Here is a 14,328-nt window from a genome sequence, read left to right as displayed (position 1 = left end):
ATACAAACATATATTTTAATTTACATTTTCGCAGTGTCTTTTTTTGAAAAGGTTAATTTTTGTAAAAGTTTATAAAAGAATAAAGTACAACATTATGCACAGAGAATGAACGAAACATCATTCACCATACAAAAACCAACCTATTTAGAATTAGGAATGAAAGTGGAATAGACTGGATATAAATAAGTTAAATTGAAAAATAGAAATAAATTAAGTTAAGCATCTTGGTTGGGATTTTTTTTTTGTTGATTTCTTTTATTGTTATTTTTTCCTTTTTTTGCTGGAATGTTGTTTATAATTGCCACCTGTAGGCGCAATAATTTCTTTAAACATTTATGCTGGTTTAATTCTTAAGGTCCGTTTTTTTTTTATTTTGTTCCTACAAAATTAATGTAATTTGATATTTGTATGAGTGTGTATTAATAAATAGGTGTATATAGAAATCTACTAAATATGTTAATGCTATTAAATTTAAAAACCACTGCGATTGTATAAAGGATACATGTATGAAATTTAGCTTGTAAATGTTTGCGGTAGAAAAACATGCATAAATATGCAGGATTTATGAATGTAAGAGCTAAGAAAAGTTTTAGGTATTTTTCTTTAACAACATGAAAAACTATTTAAGATCATATAAATTTAATATGTAATAATGGTTTTTGTTAAACTAAACGAAGCCAAACAAAATATTAATGTTTCTGAATTTTAAAAATATTCTACTATTTTTAAAAATTTTAAAACGGTTTGTATAGAACAGAATTCGGCTTTTGATATTTAAACGTTGTTGCAATCTATTATGTTATTAGCTCTTCCATATTTCCTACGTAAACACATATTTAGAGTTATAAGCTTAATTAAGTTGTTTAAATTGATATTTTAAAAATTGTTTTTTAATATTTACTAATTTTATTTTATTATGTACCAAAGAATTTTCGAATGGTATTATTAATTGAACATTTCGCTTGTACACCTAAGAAGTAGACACCCATTAGAAGTACAGAAGTAACGTATAGGCGTAGGTATACTTTTGCGATTAGCGTTAAATTTTGAGTTGATTTGTGCGTAGATATTCCAGCGATAACTCAAAAATGCATTTGCGATAGGCTAACAAAAATTTAACAAATTGCTTATTAAAATTATGATACAAACCCTATTAAATTTCAATTTGATTGAAGCATCAGATTCGAGTAGCTGTCATACAGCTCAAAAAAAAAAAAATTGTCGTTTGCATCTCACCGTAACGTAGAGTAAAAAATTACTGAATTTTCTATATAAGATTTGGTTGTATAAGTTCTTGAAACGATCCGTACAACTTCCAAAATATATTGGTTACAGATGTGAGATAATGTGCTATTTTTGATATTCGAAGTTGCTAATTGTTAAGCACTTAGCTGTTAATTAAGTGCTAACAGGAACTATCGAAAATATTCGAACGGATACTACAGAGGTGACACGGTTAATTCTATAATTTCTCGTTTTTTACCTTATGTAGATAAAGGCACACATAATATTACGAAAGAAATATTTCAAATTGAGACGGTTAAAATGATAAGGTAGAAATTTAAACACAAGTCTTTGCTTTTTTTTCATAATAAATAGTGTGATTTATTTAAAGTAGCGAACAGACAGAAAGGTTGACAAAAATCCTGCTAAATGCTGTTTTTTTTATTGTCCTTCACTAAGTACACTTTTGAAGTTTATTCACTTTTAATGTATCGATCAATTGCTACTTATACAAACAACTCTAATTAATTTTTTTGAAGGACAAAGGTAATAAACATATAAACATACATATAATAAAATAATTGGTTATTGGCCTTAAATTTTTTAAGTTCTAACAAAAAAACTTGTTGAATATTTTGAAAAATCGATTAAATACAAAATGTATTGCGGTATTGATCGATTTTCATTGTCATTATTTTACACTTTTTTCGTCGTTTTGTTTCAATTAATTAAGGATAACCAATATTTTCCCTCTATTTTTCACCTAGAACAAAAAAATATCATTAATTTTTTTTTAATCTTTATTATATACGATTGTTTAGCTTCTATTTGTCTTGCTATGTCATTGTGTATTTTAATGAGTGATTGTATATTTATAGGTGAATAATAATTATATGATCGGAAAATGACGGTTAGTAGTGACTAGTACTTATTAAAATTTGAGTGACAAATAATGTTCAAGCTAGTAGAAGATTAATTAGCAATTATTTTTCAATTATTAACAAAATTATATAAAATTTGTTATCTTGATAAATGACTATAAATTCTTAATTTATGTTATATTTATATTCGAAAATAATTGGTTTACTATGTCAACATTAACTTTTATATAATATTATAATATAATTTCAGACAGGGATTAACCAGTTTCGAATTTAATCAGTGTTATTAATTATTTCACGCAATTAATGGTAACTAATTTAATTAAATCGAGCACGTGTTTTACTTCTGATGATTTCCAAAAAATAATTTCCACAATTCGTAAGTAAAATAAGATTTCAAATTATATTTGGTCTAATTTAGGGTAAATATACGCCCTTTGTAATGTCACTGGATCCACAAAATAAAGAAAAGAAAATATTCCCCACATTTTCTACTCCTGCAGAACCATTTCGAGTTCTTAAGAAACCGGTTAAGGTATTTGAATTTGTCAGATCTGTAGTCATTAAAAAGATATATGATCAAAGACTTCTCCGCCGCCTCCTTCCAAAAGCCGAACATGATAAAAAGCGACAAATTATTGTTTCCTTCTCTTTCTTGTCGCCTTAGCCACACTTCTCTGGTCGCTTTACATGTAGCTGCACTCGCTTATTTACGATTAACTTATTCTATTGTCACTTTGCATAGTACCAGGTTTCATACTTCAGCGGTATTCATATAAGTCTCCATTTTCAGGTTGAACTTCAAGAGTCTTGCCTTGCCTCGATATTTATTTTTTTCTGGACTGTTGTGTCCAAAATTTTTGAATTAATTTATCTAACATTTTTGAACTAATCTGTCGTATTTTTTGAGGAATGATTTCCAATCCAAATCTACTCTAGAATTAGGCGTCTATATTTTCAAAGCCCGCATCGCTAGCCGGCTTTTGGGAAAGATCTCGATACCCCTGTAAGATATCTCATTACCATAACCAACCAACACAAACCGGCCTACTTTACCAAAGTTTTTATTAATACTAATATAAAAATTTGAAAATTCCAATATAAAAGCCTTATTCACCTTGAATGGAATCCCCATTCGGTTTTTTACACTATCATAATAAATTATAATATAATAAATTTCAACGATAAAATTTAATGTTAAGAATGCATCATATTTTCACGTAAGATGTTCGAACTACATCTTTTGTTTTATTCAAAATGAAAAAATTAAAATAATATTTCAAGTTTTCTATTCAAATAGCTGCGATACAACTATTTATGCAATTTACGATTGCAGATTGTATTTCAAATTGAATTCATAGTTGGGACTATCATGCTAAAAAAAACACTTCCACCCACATAATCTTACATGAATGTCAAATAAATATAAAATAAATTGAAGAATCATTGAGAAAGAATGTATGCGAATCCTTGAATTCAGATATTCATTCAATTTGATGTAATTGTTTTGTGCTAAGTATACATAAGTGCTAAGTAAATAAATATAGAAAAAATTAAATAAAATTTCAATTTGATATGAAATCTGGTATACGAATAATATCGCCGTACCATAGAATATTGTAGAACCTACTCAGAGAAAGAGATTTATAAGCCGATCAACTAACTAACGAATAAATAAATAAAAAAGGAAAACAAAAAATTGTTTTTTGTATTTTAAAGATTTCTTTTGTGCCTCTATTTGTTTTTACCTCATTAGGTTACTCAAATTATTATGGTATAACGTATAACATGTGTGTTGTACACATGTACACGTATAAATTTTTTTTTGAAGGTTATGTTCACAAAATTCAATTGTCCTTCAACATCAAATTTTACGAATATGATAAGTTATTAATATTTTCCTTTTTATTTTTGAAAAGAATTAAAAAACAAAATACAAACAAGGTAAAAAGGAAAAAAAATAAAAATTCAGCTTGTAGGTGAATAAATACTTTAAAACTAACAAATAATATGCATTTGTACATAGAGTATGTGTACAACAATATATAACTGCTCATAATGTATGCACATATACATATAGCTTTCCTACATGAATATCGTACATATTATGTATGTGTGCGTGCATATATAACTATTGTGTATCTTAAAAAAGGATATACGATTTCAAAGTACCTGTAGTTAAAATACAAAATTTTCGAATCATAAAAAATGTTGATAATATTTTAGCCTAAAATACGAGTATATACAATTATAAGTATTTTATTTTTGTTACATTCACATATATAGGTTATTGTTTATGAAACCAGGGTGGGCTTCTTAGAATATGATCATAAATTTTTGAACAAATGAAACTACATTGACATAAACTATTTTATATGATTGCAAATTTGATATTTTGATGTCGCGGTAAAAGTATACTGCTACTTGGAATCAGTATTTATTTTGTTTAACAATCATAGACTAAGAATTCGGATAAAAGGGAAGTCCCTAAATTTTTTCAAATGGGAAAGTAATGGTTTTGTTGTAAATACTTTCTCATAAAGAAAAGGGCGTCCTGAACGATAATATTTTGCCAAGGTGTTCGTAGTCAATTTTAACTGATTTCTATTTACCTAACGTCTTGACCGTAACGTATAATGTTGTTTATACACAATAAAAATGAAAATGGATTTTTATCCAATTGCAAGTAATTCCAATGCCTTATTCATATTTCAAAATACAATCATATTCGCGTCAATGCACCTAAGCTCTAAATAACTCAATAGTGACTCTGTTTACGCATGCAAAAATTGAATATTTTTATGTTATTTTCTTTGTTTTGTGTTATGCCTTGTTTGTTTTATATATGAAAAAAAAAAAAATTATTTTTAAAAATCCAATAACATTTTATATGTACCCGAATAATATTTTGGTTGTGTACAAAAGAGAATCCTTTCATATTATTTTTTCTTTTTCTTTATTTTTAAAGAGAACATTTGTTTTTACTGTTATACAAGGTAAAAATGTATATAAAAGTTACGTTATACGATATAAGCTTGATGTTATATTTTTGTTTTCATTTAGTTATTTTTCTTGCCTTACAAGAATTTTGTTTTAGTTTTCTCTATGAAAAATAAATGAAAATTATTTCAGTTGCACTATAGGATATCATTGTCTTATATAAAATAGTATATAATATATATATAATTTTAGTTTATTGTACATACAACACAATTTTATTATTCTACAGTAATGAATTGTTAATTTAATATTTTTCATATATTTTTACCCATTTTTGTTACGCTCCTGTTCTATAATAAAACTCTACGTTTATTTTTCATTATGTATATTTGCACCATTTTATATATTATTCAAAACAAGTTTTACCTGGTTATTCGCAGAAGATGAATATGCTCAAATATTTGTACAATTTATAACATTTTGCTTTCAGTTATTTATATAAAAAAATGCCCTCAGTTTGGTTGAACTAGGTATATTTTAAGTATTATTGCACGTGTGTACATAATTTAGATGCACATTAAAATCTAAAGTAAACTTAAGATTATTTAAAGTTCAAAGGGTGGGGTCTACATGTGTATAGTAATTTAATGTTTATTTCATATCTATATCTGTTACAAAATTAATGAATGATTAAAAAGTTTCGATAATTAAATTATATAGTGATTTTAAATTTAATTTAATTAATGATTTTAAATTTATGAAAAAATTTCATTGTTAATATTTACTAACTTATAAACATAATTAACTCGTTTTATTTGATAAACTTATGAAACTAAGCGAGATAGGTTGATAAAATTACCGTAAAATTAAAATTAAACTATACCTATGTATTAAAAATTTGAATATACGATGACTTTGAAAACTACCAAATTCAACTTCAGCAATTTTTTCTGTTAACCAAAAGTTAATCAAAAGACAATCAATTTGTTCTATTTGTCCTCATTTCGCATTCAGTGGAATAAATTTTTAACAAAATTTATTCTGCTGACAAAAGGAAAATTCAGAAGCCTTCGTAGAGCTCGTGCTCACCATTGAGAAAAAAATTAACTTAATCTAAGTCCCTATATCAAAGGTGTAATCTATTAGTTTGAAGAAATTAAACATTAACATTAAGTGTTTCCTTCTTCAGTAGAAATCAAATTTGTCTCTCCGTTACTTAATTTTTTACGTGTTCAGCAATGACACAATGTAAAAATTTTTTTGTGTTTACCGTTTTTTGGCATTTGAGATTTTCCCACCGGTAATGCATTGAGATTCATTGTGTTAAAATATGAAGAAAATTGAAAATTAGATGAGTTCACAAACCATTGACTCGTTGGTATAAAAAATTTCATTCATATACCTGCAGTACTCCTTATAGTCAATCAATAATTAATGATATGAAATGAGCATGAACTCAAATTTCAAAACGAAAAATTCACTTCTCCTTGCTTTGTTGTTTTGCTCTAGTACCTGTTCAATTTGTATGAATTAAAGGTTTAGTATGAGAATACGTAATGCATTGTAACATTCATATTGAAATGAAGCTAGATATATACGCACTATATACACATTGCGTTCTATATATAAACTAACATTTTATAAGATCCTACATTATGTTGATTTACATTAAAAAAATGCAATAAGACACCATAATAGATTAATATGCTATTGCTCAACAATGTATGCATGTACTACGTACATTCTACGATATGCAAGGATTTTGTTCGTGTAGGTGTAGAGTGTTATAAATTTTGCGTATCTTTCATTGTTTTGCTTTGTTTAATTTATATAATTACATGTCGACTGTGTAGATCATCTCGGCTAACTTTACACATTATATACATATATACACATTTACGCACTCTAATATTATATAATAAACACAAATGTTATTCTAAAATAATATAAATGCATGTATAATTAACACAGAAATTTTTTGCTGTAATTAACAGAAATACATATATCATTCTGCTGCCTTCTCTGAGTTTTACGTTATTTCATTTGCGTTATGATGATTCATACACGATTTATATTTCTTTGTTGATTTTATTTATTTTGCAGAAAATTTAAAGCAAAATTAAAACGATATTGAATAAATCATACATAAGTGTATATGTAATCGCTGCTGCTGCGTAACAGGCTTATTAAACTTATGTGAACATTAATACAACTTATTATACATAACACAAAAATTAATAAGTTCTACATCAAATCTGTATACAATTTATATGATATACATAATATGTACCTAACGTAATATATAATTACATCAACAAATTGCCTACTTATAGGAAAGAACGAACATAAAATTGTGAAAATATTTGCTGAATTCGATTGAGGATTAAATATATTCCAAAAAAAAAATATTGCCAACTTTGAGAGGTAAAAGGGGTACGAGAACAAAATTATGAAAATTAATCCAAAATAAGGGTTAATTGTAGCCATCAATTCGTCTATGACGTCTTCTTAAAATTGAAAAAGCACACTATATATGTGCTTTTACCAGGCTTTAAGTTTACGGGAATTACCAGGCTACATTAATTTTTTACGGGAATAAGTTGCTTTATAAATTTAAGTTTTGTATTTTATGCTAGTCCGAAAATCAGTTGGGCAATGACCACATTATATGGACATTTTTTTAAAACTTCCTAAAAACAGGAAATATCAAAAGCAAAAATATGCTCAAATCATCAAAAAAAATTTATTTTTAACAAAAATTTATTTTCATAATTTAATTTGAAAATTTTTATCCCTAATTCACAAAAAAACAAACTAATATTAAACGTACAAGATATATAATTAGACAATTTCGGCAGTTTGAGTTCAATTACTTGGTATATTTCAAGCTCTTGATTAATCTCATACTCACACTTAATGGTTGTAAACTTTGTGTCTATAACAAAGTGTGTATAACCATGTATGTATATAATAATTTTTATTTTAAATAATTGTTCTGACAGTCGTTTCGAATTATGTATGCGTGTGTGTTATGAGAATTAAAAAACCAAAATAATAAAAACGTACGTTATGTAATTAAAAATGTCAATAGCAATTAATTGTGATCAACTGGTTGTATTGTACCAAAAATACTAGTTTTGAAAATTAATTTTCTTGCTATGAAATATTTGACTAAATTTCTAGTATGTTCAATTTGCATAAAATGCTTTGATAGTCTTATCAAAATTTCAATAATTCTTATTGAATTCAACACATTACACGAATAAATTAATGCAAATGCTTTATGCAAATTTTTTTTATACATATATCGTAGTACTTGTAAAGTATATAATTATATAATGAGTAGTATAGCATAGCCTATGCAGCATATTGCAATTTTAGTAGCCATATAGAGCGAAGCAACAGAAAAGGAAAGAAAAACGATTGCTGTAAAATTTTATTCAATATAAGCCAAAAGAAAAATAAGGATTTAAAAATCCAAAATGTGTTTACATACACTTAATGTTACATAACCAGCAATATGTATGAATATGTGTAAATGTATAATGCGTGAATATGTATAACGTAATGTGTAAGTATCTTTTTGTACATTAATTGAAAAAGTTTTCCTTATGTGTTTGGGTTTCTTTCGTGTGTTTTGCTTTGATTTTAGTAATTTTGATGGTATAATAAGTAAGAACTGTTAAACTACACATGCATAAGGAGATAATAACATCAGGATATGAGTAAGTGCTATGTATGTATATGTATATAATTTAAAAAATAATTTATTATTAAGGATGTTACTGTATATTGAATAAGATTGCGGTTTTTTCATATGGTTTAGAATTAAACTTGAAAATTATGTGTAAAACTGTATGAAAAGTTTTAAATTTCAATCTTAAATAAAAATTTAAATTTTAATAGCTTTTAGACATTTCGTGAGAAGAAAATTTTTTTCCACCTCCACCCCCTATTAAGTTATAGCCACTCAAAAATTGTAAAATTTCAACTTTTGGCACCTTATGTTTCCGAAATTGTAAGTAGAAAACTAACTGCAAATGCCATGCCATTTTTCTTAACTCATGCCATTAATCTTTAATTTCGAGCATTATGTTAATGCTTCTGCAATTTTTTTCTTGTCTCATCCTAAATGTATGCAATCTTTGATTATTTTTTATTTTAAAAAAAGTAGTATACAGCTAGATCGTTTGTAAAAGCATCATTATTACGTTACTTGTTGAAGGGAAAAGTGTTACAGTACAAACCATTGGTTGGCCCCAACTTTATTTAAATTTTTTTTTGATATAAAAAATATAGAACAAATGCTTTTATAATATTTTTAGTGAGTAAAACCAATATTTGTAAATAGATATATATAGTTTTACAATACTATATACTTCAGTAATTAATTGCCATTTTTAATAACTAATTGCAAATTACAATCATGTTGGAATACATTGAAATCGACGCGTTATCAAAGTATATTAATAAAAATCTCAAAAATTACCATAAATATAAGATGATGATAATTTATGGTAATAAATAAAGAAATACATAATTTTTTTAATTAATTAATTATTTGATTAGACATGACATTTGGAATGCTACGACATTTAAGCGATATTATTTACATAAACCCAAGTTGCAGTATAGTAGTTAAATGTCGCCAATATTTTAATGGATTCGATTACTTGTCTTTTGTTTTTGATATTCATTCGAAATTATGTCAGTTTTTTCAAAAATTTTTTCAATAATTACAAATTTTTTATATTGAAGATATTATGTGTACTAAGCGACTCCAAATAGGAAAAATTAATATTATGTGCTTCGAATTTAGTAACAAAAACTCAATGCGCTAGTTTAAATATAAGATAGAACAAAACTATTGTCAACTTTTGTTATATAATTAGATTGAAATAAAATTTTTTATACTATATTCACTGTGACAAATAATATGATATATTTTAACAGAGTTCATTAATTCACACTATAATTGAATTATTTGAAAATGGTAATGACATTAAGCCAAACTAGAAATTTATGAATTTGTAGTTTGAAGCTATTAGTCTACTTGTTATACAATGCCTGTAATTGCATTGAAATTGAAAAATTTGCAATAATTTAATTTCGGGAAATTATTCTATCGACTGAAATAATTCCAGTAGGACTAAAAACCAAATGCTCCGAAACATCTTTGAATATTAACGCTATTTATCAAACAACAAAAAAATGTTGATAAAACTTTATTTTTCTGCATTATTTTTTAAAATTTCAAAATAAGTTGAAAAAAGTATTTATTTCATTCGAAAGTCGAAAACAAGGTTGTTCATATTTCATTCAAGCTTTCATAAAAAGCTTAAAATAAAAGTAAAAATTTTTTAAAAGTAGATTTTGTTAAAAAAAATATTATTGGAGATGCCGGGGATCGAACCCGGGGCCTTTCACATGCAAAGCGAACGCTCTACCACTGAGCTACATCCCCACAATTAATAGTATAACAAATTGTAAAAAAACGTTTGGCCAACTTTAGGTAACATAAAAATTTCAAATTAATTTTCTGATCACATACGTTTAGTAAATAAGTATGTGAAGAAAGCAGCTAAAAAAACAGCTTTTTGTATTTACACATATTGTTGTATTTACATCCATTTATTCAACATTAACCCACTTTCAAAACTTGAGGTAAAAATAAGGAAAAGAAAAAACAATTTCAATTTTACAAACGAGTTTCTTACACAGCCTAGTCGTTTGTCGTTACTCAATCAATTCGTATAGGCCAAATAGTGCTCATTATTTAATTTTTGTACTATGATTTTTATATCGTCATCCTACCTTTGAACAACACTGTAACAAATATATGATATTTTTTTAGAGTGTACAAAAGCCGATTATACTTTGTAATTTTTTGTTGCAAATAATTTTGAAACTTTGTATGATTTTGCAATTAAGTAAAAAGTTTGTATATAAACTTAATATTACAAAAAAAAAAATAAAGTAAAATTTTATTTCAAGCTGCTTATGAAATTTTACTGCTCCATATAAAATATTCTATGGTTTGTAATTAATTCTAATTCTAAAAAGAAGGAAAACAATAAAAAAAATTAAAACAAAAAGATCATATTTTATAAAGTTTCACTAAGAAGTGCGTGTAAAAAAGTGAATAAATTTCACTTTAACATCTTTTATAACTGTTTTAACTTTTTATCACATAATGGTAACCATGTTCTAATTTTATTTAAAGATTTTATTACAAAAAGTTCCAAAATAAAATTTTAAAAAGAAAATAAAAAAAACAAAGAGAGAAAGAGAAAACTTTTCGAATAAATAATATTAAGAGAACTAAAAAAAGTGAGATATAGAGAAAAAAATCATGGAAACGGAATGAAACGAGGTAAAATGAAAGAATTGAGTAAAATGAGAAAAACAATACAATGTAAATGGATGGTAACAGAGAGAACAAAGTTCCTTTGTATCTTAAAAGTTATTTTTACCTTAATAAATTTATATCATTATATTGCAAATTTTAGTTTTTGTAATATTTTTTTTACAAAATCTCAATTTTTTCGAAAATCGTGTCTTCGTTCGTTTGTCCATTTGTTTTTTTGCAATAATCCACATAATTTAGAATTTTTTTTGGAAATGAACTGGAATTCGTCGATTACATTTGAAATTATAAAATTTTGAAAACAACTTGATTGATAATGATGCAAAAATTTTATCTTATCGAATCTAAAAAGTCTATACTCATTGAAAACACAATTTCCACGGTTTTGAAACAATTCAATCATTTGTAGTAAGAACTTTATGTGTCAAAATATTGTTAGTTATTGCATTCGTTTATTCGTAAAAATTTCATTGTCTTCATCAATTTTTAATAAACTTCGGATTGTCCTGTCAAAATTGCATAATAATTATTTTCGTGCTTATTTATCTAAAATTCTCTGGGTTAGATTTTTTGAATGAAATTTGATTTGTTAGGTATTTAACGAAAAATTATTTCCACCAGAACTCGAATAATTGTTAAAATTGAATAATTGTCAAAATTTTAATATTTGAAAATTGTCAAATAGTCAAAATAAATTGTTTTTGAAAAGTATTGCCGCCTCCAGAAAAGATATGGAGTTATTAATTTCGCCATAAATTGTTGATTTCTTTAAGTGTTTAAAAGTTTCTCCGTTAAAAAAAATGTGTGTTTTGCTAATAAATAAGAAGAAATTATTTGCATCTTCTGCTACCCCTTTGGGGAAGAATATTTATGGCGAGTTTTTTGTTTTAAAAATATTTTCGTTGAACTTATTTTAATTTTTAAATAATGTCTCGGACATATTTTGTATGCATTATTCAGCTTCAGCATAAATCCATGAAGTTCTAAGTCCAGAAATATTCCTTAAATAATTGCTTTAAGTACTAGTAAGTTGCCAACAAATAGTTTTTTTAGATTATTTTTTATTTTATTTTTCTATTTATTTAAGTAAGTAGCCCCTCGAAATATGCAAAATTGACAATTGTTTTATTATAACCGCGAAGTTAATGAAAAATTGTTTTTTCCCCTTCAGATCCTACTTTGAGCATGGTTTGTTAAAGTAATGATAATAATTAGCTATATGAAAAAAATGTCCTTCTTTAAAAAACCTTGGATTCAAACCTTGATCTTATTTTTGCTCGTACGAATAAAAAAAATTATCAAATTTATATAGAGACATGAAAAGTACATAAAAATCTATTTTCAGAAGTTTTTTTTTTGCTTGTTTTTTCTTACATCCTTACAACATTGTTATTTTGTTTTTGGATTTGCTTTTGTTTTAAATATGTAAATAAAAAATGGACGACGACCTGTTATCTTCGTAGTCAAAGTTTTTACATTTATCTGTTCTATTCTCTATACTTTTATCAATTTAATATTTAATGACAATTTTGTTTTTTTTTTTTACTTTTGCTTATTTTTTTTTGTAACTAATGAATAATAAATGATTATCTAGCTTTATGGTGCTTAGGGTGTTTGCCTTGCCTAATTTAAAATTTACTAAACGTACTGAATATTATATTTATTGTACATCAGAGTTTCATAAATATGAGTATTTAAAGTAACTTGAATTACTAATTTGTATTTTATAAGTATGATGAATTTTTTTTAGTGGTCGGAAGTATTTTGTTTATTAATAATAAAAGAAATTTTTTTTTTATAAAATTAAAACTATTTTATCATTGGTTATGCAGCACGAGTTCTGTAATTCTAAATAGATATAATAATAAAAATATCGTTGAAGAATTTAAAATATAATAATAATTTGCTAAAATAAATTCCAAATTTACTACTAAATAAACAAAAATATTATTCAAAAAAACGTTAAACTGATGAAAATCCCACAAAGTAGCCCATGTTTCTATTCTAGAATTTAATTATAAATTTTTTCCAAATATTAATTTGTTATACAACTGATACAGAAAAACGTGTTAAATTTATGTTACAACATCAATTATTTAACAACACATTGGAAGCAAGAGATGGTGTAGAATCAAAATTCGCTAAACGTTTTGCTCTTAACGGATGGCTAAATGAATTAAACTAAAGTTGGAGAAAGTGTGTATTTAAAAAACTTATTATAACTCCAACCAATTCCGAATAGTACATAAAAACAAGGCTAAAATGCTAATATAACTTTTCTTCTTTAAATAAAAAGCAGTATAACAAAGCATAATAAAATTACTATTTAAGGTTTTTAAAAAATTAAATAGTAAAATTTTAGTGGAAAACGTAAACTATGTTTTTACATCATCATATAACGACCTAGAAGTATTTTTTTCTAAGGTTTATAACTGCATACTTTTTAAATTGTGTAATAAATACTAAAAAGATCATTAACATATTAATATATTAAGTTCTTAAGGCAATCAAATATTTTGAAGCTCTCAATAACCACAACAATATTTTACTAAAATTTAATAGTTTTTTTTCATTTTTGTAAAACTAACAAATGATAAAACTTTAAAATATTGCACGAAATCTAATAAAATTCACTGACTGTATTTTTGAACTCTCCTTACTGTGTAAATTCATTTTACATAGTATTGGAAATTTTATGGATCATTTTTATATTATATGCAAAAGAGAGTTGTTTTAAAATATCTACTGTAATTTTTCTTAAAGAAATTTGTATATACTTTCATCTGCAAATCCAATAATAAATAAAATATCCTTGTAATATAAAATGTGTAAGATAAGAAAAATATAATAAGTTTTTGAAAGAATTTGTAGATATTTTTATTGTTTTTCTTTTTCAATCTAAAACCTTCTAAAATA

At 25.2% G+C, this 14,328-nt stretch overlaps 1 long non-coding RNA gene and 1 other non-coding gene across 3 annotated transcripts in view; one reads left to right on the top strand and one right to left on the bottom strand.

Moving 5' to 3' along the window:
• Window positions 1–14,328, top strand: part of LOC129615090 (uncharacterized) — a 98,562-nt gene that overhangs the window by 34,481 nt on the left and 49,753 nt on the right. The window lies entirely within an intron of this gene.
• Window positions 10,438–10,509, bottom strand: Trnaa-ugc (transfer RNA alanine (anticodon UGC)). The gene has a single exon. It is a non-coding gene; the product is annotated as a tRNA-Ala (tRNA).

This window comes from Condylostylus longicornis, unplaced genomic scaffold, assembly GCF_029603195.1.
Source record: "Condylostylus longicornis isolate FDR11 unplaced genomic scaffold, ASM2960319v2 ptg000135l, whole genome shotgun sequence".
Taxonomy (NCBI): Eukaryota; Metazoa; Arthropoda; class Insecta; order Diptera; family Dolichopodidae; genus Condylostylus; species Condylostylus longicornis.
The sequence above is the reverse complement of the archived record's forward strand: the minus strand, read 5'-3'. Positions and strand labels throughout refer to the sequence as shown.